The sequence below is a fragment of the Crocodylus porosus genome, unplaced genomic scaffold (assembly GCF_001723895.1).
Source record: "Crocodylus porosus isolate Cpor-Errol unplaced genomic scaffold, CroPor_comp1, whole genome shotgun sequence".
NCBI lineage: Eukaryota > Metazoa > Chordata > Crocodylia > Crocodylidae > Crocodylus > Crocodylus porosus.
The window spans coordinates 15,747,731-15,753,940 of record NW_017728949.1 but is presented as its reverse complement, the minus strand read 5'-3'; the positions used below and the strand labels follow the sequence as shown (position 1 = coordinate 15,753,940).

Genomic DNA, 6,210 nt, shown 5'->3' with positions numbered 1-6,210 from the left:
GAAATATACAAAGGGCACAAAATGCAAAATGTCAAATGACAAGGAAACATAGGGCCTTGGTACCTGGAGGGGAACACAATGACCCCTTTCCACTGCAAGAAGACTTGCTTCTTGTTAGCTCACTCACCCCAAGTCACCTCAGCTAAGACCTGAACCCATATCTTCCACATGGTAGGCAGGAATACTGCCACACAGCCACCACTGGTGGCACTGCTCCAGACTGCTGTGGTCTTGACCTCCCCAGAGCCCGGCCTTGCATTGAGCTGCCCGCCCTCTGATTAGAGGAGCTGGAAGCAGAGCTGGGAACCCCTCAGGTTGCTGCTCAGATCCTTCCTGGAGCTGGGGAGCCTCTCCTGCTGGCTGCAGCCTCTCCTTGGGGATCCTGGAGCCCAGTGGGGAGCCTCTCCTGCCGGCTGCACACTGCACTGCTGAGGGTGCAGCCTGCCTGCCTGCAGGTCCTGCTCTTTCAGGCTCTTCTAGGGCACTGCTTCTACCCCGCCGGCTCAGCTCTGTGAAGCTCCTTCCTCATTGTCCCTCGCTGGTGTCTCCCCTAAGTCAGCCCACACTGCCCCTTTTATCCCCCTCCAGGTGACCCAAGGGGCCAATCAGGACATGGGGCGGGGGGAGGGGAACGCAAAGGCCTGAGTCTCTGGGGCCTGATTGGAGAACTTGGGCTTCCCTTTCTGCACCAATCATCTTTTACCCCTTCAAAACCCCTAAGCCAAATCATTACCAGACTGGGCAGGAAAGGGAATCCGAAGTCCTCCCATCATCTTTTGCCCTTTCAAAACCCCTGGGCTAGGTCACTGCCAGCCAGCCTGTCACAGACTTGTATAGATGTTTCTGTCATGGGACTCCTATTAGTACTGATGAAGTGTGCTGCTTAAAGCAAAATGGAAAATCCAACAGGAAAACATAATTAGTATATTAATAGAGTTATAATTTATCAAGCTACAGCCTTCTCTAAAGACCATTTCACTACTTATTGGTGGGCCGTAGTGCTTACATCAGTGTTTTATTCTAATCATGCATGTTACACTGCCTACTCCTAATACTATTAGCAGGGTCAGATCCCACAGTTGTTATGCAGAACTCCATCTACAAATGCTGTAAGAGGGATACCAGCAAATGAGTTTGTCTCAATTACCTCATGCTTGTAAGTCAATATTTTCTAACAGGGGGAACCATGCAACTAGCAACTTCCCAGGACCAGTTAACTCTGTTGTAGATGCAATCCACCCAAATTTTGTTTTTCCTCTTTGATTATTTTGACACAGTTGATGCTGGATTTATTATTATTTTTAACCTAGTTACAGAAGATGAAAATCGAGAACAGCAATCTAATTTTGCTGCCACTGTGGCAAGTCATAGTACAATAATACAAAACTAAAACTTTTAAAAGGTTAGCACTCATGAACCCAAGTGAGGCTGAATTGAGTTTCCTGTGTTGTAACACCCTTGCTTATCATACATATGATGTGAGTACACAAACAGTTAATTCTATAATGCACAAACAGTATGTATTAATAGCCCATGTAATTATGCTATGATGATTGCTGGCAGAGAGAGGCATGAATTATGTTCCGGCAAAGATCTGAAAAGTGAGTGTAGGAATTCAGTCTCCTTGGTGACAGAGGCAACAAATAGACAACATGAAGTAAAACCTTCAAGGTCATGTTTTATCTTCATAGAGAAGGATGCTGTTTTCAAATATACCAAGGTAACTACATAGTAGATGATACCAGGAACAGTTCTGAGGTTGCACCAGGCTTTTAGCGAAAAAACGATTCTGTGGGTTTTTTAATATACCAGTATTTTAGATAAAGAAGACAAAAAAGCTGTGGTAGTGTCTTTAACTTCTAGGTAAAAATCTGAAAGATGTCAGCAACTGTCAGGTGATGGTGACTTAGAGGCTTATGTAAAATGAGGGGTTTTCTTCATTTCAGTTCCTAAGGGATAATTGTCTATGGAATAGCATGATTACAACCAACATTAATTGTGATGCTCTTACTGATTGTGAAAACACTGAGGTCAATGACTGAATGAACAAGGAGACTGGTCTCTGACCATAACAATGACCCTCCAAGTTAGGGTTAAATATTATGGGAGTTGTTTGGAGAAACTTTAAAAAATTCCATATTAACAGCAGGCTTCCCTTGACTTGTCAGTGGGAGGCTGGAGGAGAAGGGCTGCAGAATGATGTTACAGTGCAGTTAGTTCTGATATATTTTTTGCATAAAAACAGAACCCCCTTCTCCAAGGCTCTCAATCTGGTGCACTTCAAGGTGCCTGAAGTTAACTTAATAAAAATAATGGATGATACAGCTGATCTGGGACAACTGGATGATGAGATGTGTCCTCACCATCACAGAAAGAGTGCAATTATTGCTGTAGTATGGTGCAGTGTGGACAGCACTGGCCTAAAAGTCAGGAAACATGGATTCTAATTCTTGGCTCTGCCACTACATGACCTTGGACAAGTTCCCTACATTTACCATCTGTAGAATAGGGGAAATGATACTGACCCCCCACAGGAAGCATTTTGAGAGTTACTTGATGAAGATACTTGGGTGTTACAGTCAAAAACCTACTCCCATGATAAAAACAGAAAAATCACACCGACTTACCTAGTAAGAAAAAGCTTCTGCTTCTCCAGAACTTGCATGTAATACAGAAACAGTGGAGAATGAAGTTTCAGCTATAGGAATTATTAGGCTGTAACAAAAGAAACATAATGGGTCCAGTCTGCAGCTGACAAATCATTATAGATCTTCTGTTTCAGTAAGGCTAGGAACAGAAGTTACACATAAACCGGTTTAAGCAATCAGAAACTGGATTAAACCTGTAACAAGTTCAGTGCACATAAACCAGTTCCAAAATGGTTGAAACCGGTTTAAGGTAAGCCTGGTTGAATGTAGTATCAGACTTAACTAATTTAGTTCCAAAATTATGGAACTTCTGTCCCAGGCCCCTTCCTGGTTCAAGTTAAATCAGAGCCCTCTAGCATCCCAGCATGCTTTGCAGCCCTGGGCTGGGCTGTCCTGTGCTATGCTGTCTGCCCCACAGAGCAGGGCTGGCCCTGGCCCTCTGCTCCCTAGCTAGAGCAGTAAGTGTTGGCTGTGGGGGCATAAGCCCAGCTGGGGATGCAGGCCAGTCTGCAGGGGCGGGGACTGCCTCCCCCCAGGCAAACCCCAGCTGGGGTTTGGGGCCAGGGAAGGGCGTTAAACACCCCTTCCCCCGCTCAAACTTACTGCTGGCTGCAACTTTTGACTACAAATCCCAGAGGCTTCTGGAAGCAAGAAGAAGTGATGACAAGCAACCCTGCAGAGTTCTGCAGCTGTGATTGTGGACCGCAAATCCCAGAGAACTCAGGGGCAGCAGGAAGAGTAAGTGAGTAAGAGAGCTACCTACTTGCATGTGGCTGCATTTTCTGTTTCAATTCAATTTCTGCATTGTTGACTAACCTGCAAAAACTGAATTGATTCAGCCTCTGGCTTTTTGACTGTCTGTACCTAGCCTGTACCTGTCTGTACCTAGCCTAACCATCAGATTGGTCTATCTGATCCCTTTCTCGCAGATTTCCTATGGTTATTACTTCAGCTCTGCCGATATGAACAGATAATAAAAGCTGAGGTTTGACTGTTTTTGTTGCAAATGGTTCCACAGCCCTCATTGAGGGGTGGGTGTAAATGCAGAAAAAGCATAGGGAGTTATGGTAACAGCCTGATATGAAGTCAAGAGCTAAGGTGTTTCTTTAATTTTTTTTCTCTGCCTCCAGCAACAAATAGGATCTTCCTTTGCAAATGGTACAGAAACAGTTAGGCCTAGCAGTTCTTGGCTGTTTCCAGTATATATGACGACCACTTAAGACTACACAAAAAGAATAATGCCATCTGTAACACTGTAGCTATGGTTAAAATACCACAGGCTGCAGCAGCAAATAAGACTGTCTCATCTGTACACCAATAGTTAGTAGGATAGACAGAGATTTAATAGTCATTAAAAACCCTCAAGGTATTTGATATCAACAGTAAGATAGTACAGTGCACACAGCCCATCTCCCTAAATGTCTCTAAAAATATATGAAGCCTTTAAAATAGGAGGCCTTTTAAGCCTTGTCTTCCAGGACAGCAGCTAACAATGCCTTTTGTAAGCTGGCTTGAGCTAGTGGCCGTCTATATCTCCTGTTTTAGCAAGCTGAGATTGATTGAGGCAGGGTTTTCTTTTCCTTTCACTGATTCAGGGAAGCAAGTGTGTTCTGTGTTACAATCCCTTTTCTAGGAAAGAACAAATCTTTCTGGGTCTCTCTCAGAGGCCAATTTTGCCTTGGTTTCGTAATAAGGAGGGGTGAGTGGAGCCTTTCATCCTAGAGCCGTTTGTCCTGGTTTAAACCACAGAGCCAACAGACAGGATTTGCATTCACCATCTAACTGTGACTCATTCCTAGAAAGCTGCCCCGTGGGAAATAGTATGTAATCATCTAATTAAGGACTGCATGATAATGTGCAAGCACAAGGGAGCTAAATTAAGGTAGCACAGAGTACCTTAATTCTAGCATTTCCTAATTGTTTAGTGCTTAAGTTTAACTTTTTATGCAGTTTAAGCTACAATTTCCCAATTTCCCATGCCTTGTTTCAGAGAATCTGTTTTGTGCTACTAATATTCTCTTCCCCTTCCCTGTATCGCCAGGGTTTGAACCCTGGACCTTCAATGCAGGTTTCCATTTACCATGCTTATTTTATTAGCCAGATATAGGACCCACCACTAAAAGAAAATGGTATGAATTGAAAAGGTGGCTTGTATATATGAGCAGACTTGTTTTAGTCAGAGCAGCTGAGCTTTTAGCTAGCTGTTTCTGCATCCTGAGCAGAGTGCAGGGGGGTGGTGGTGGTGTCGTGCTGAGCACTGAAGAGCTTGGCAGGACAGGGTCTGAGTGACCTTAGCTCATGCAGCATAGGCTCATTGCACTCTGACTGCTACTGCAGGCACAGCAATGTAGGCCTGGACTGCTGCAACTTGGTGTGGGCTCCTTGTTCACCAGTGGCAGCAGCCCCTGCAACATGGGGTTTTTAGGGTGCACCATTCTGGCACCCCCTCTAAATCAGCATCCAGGGTTGGTTCCCCCTACTCACCCACTCCTCGAACACTAGTGGGTTTAGGTCCATCAGATTCTTGAAGAGTTGGTTTGGTTTACTGGCTGTAACTTTGGTCTGCCGTGTGGAAGAAATATTTTCTACTCAGCTGGTGTAACTTTCTGATACTATGGCACGGGGACTGTACTCCATAATAGGGATTATGAAGAGCATACAGTCCAGGTACAGACATTATACTTTTACAGGTATGTAGTGGGAAACTGGTCTGTACTGGTAACAGAACAGAAGTTTGTCATGCAGTCTGGTTTAAAATGGTGGAACCTGGTCTAAGATTTGTTGTCTTGTGTCCCTGTCCCTGCCCCCCCTCCCCCTCCCCCACACACGCCAGAAGGTGAATGTGTGTTTGAATTCACTACCAGTCTAAACTATGCCACTTACAGAAAACCACGAAACTTGGACTGATTCTGCCTCAGGCTTTTTGAATGTCTGTACCTAGCCACAATAATTACTGGTAACCAGTAGTGGTAAGACTTGAACTTTGATGTTTCCTTGGCAGTGCACTTTTCTCTAGGTCATAGGGCCTTTGGCTAACAGTAACTGCTATGGTCATCATAGCTAGGCTATATAACATGCAGAAGCAAAATGCTATGATAGTGCATAATAGAAGGTTGAAATTATTTTGGCAACAAGCAAGGAACAAACTGTACTGAAATATAAATACAAGATGACAATGTTTCAGTCATTGGTAACTTACCTAAATCTGATTTTTGTTGTTGTTGTTGTTGTTTTTTGTTTTTTTCATGGGTGCCAACAGAAGGCATTTCTAGGTAAGTATAGACTGATTCTGACTGGTTGGGTAGGAGTACTCCGGAAGTTTTATCTATTTCCCTGTTTAGTTAGATGCCTATTACATGCAGTTCGTTAAATGCAGTTTGTTCACAACTGGGATTAATTTTCCAATCAATTAAAAAGATTTAATACTCCTAATCAAAATATGTTACTTCAGAGCAACAGATGAAAATGAATTATGTTGTTTGGACTGAAAAAAATCTCTGAAATTGATGTTTTCTTAAAGAAAATAGCAATGCAACTCCAATTTTTAACTAAAATTTTTCCA

General features: G+C 43.5%; 1 long non-coding RNA gene across 3 annotated transcripts in view; it reads left to right on the top strand.

Moving 5' to 3' along the window:
- LOC109323232 overlaps window positions 1–6,210 on the top strand; it is a 192,473-nt gene that overhangs the window by 133,767 nt on the left and 52,496 nt on the right. For all 3 annotated transcript variants that reach the window (XR_002104588.1, XR_002104587.1, XR_002104589.1), the window contains exon 3: window positions 3,779–3,847. This is a non-coding gene — a long non-coding RNA (uncharacterized LOC109323232). The remainder of the gene's footprint in view (window positions 1–3,778; window positions 3,848–6,210) is intronic.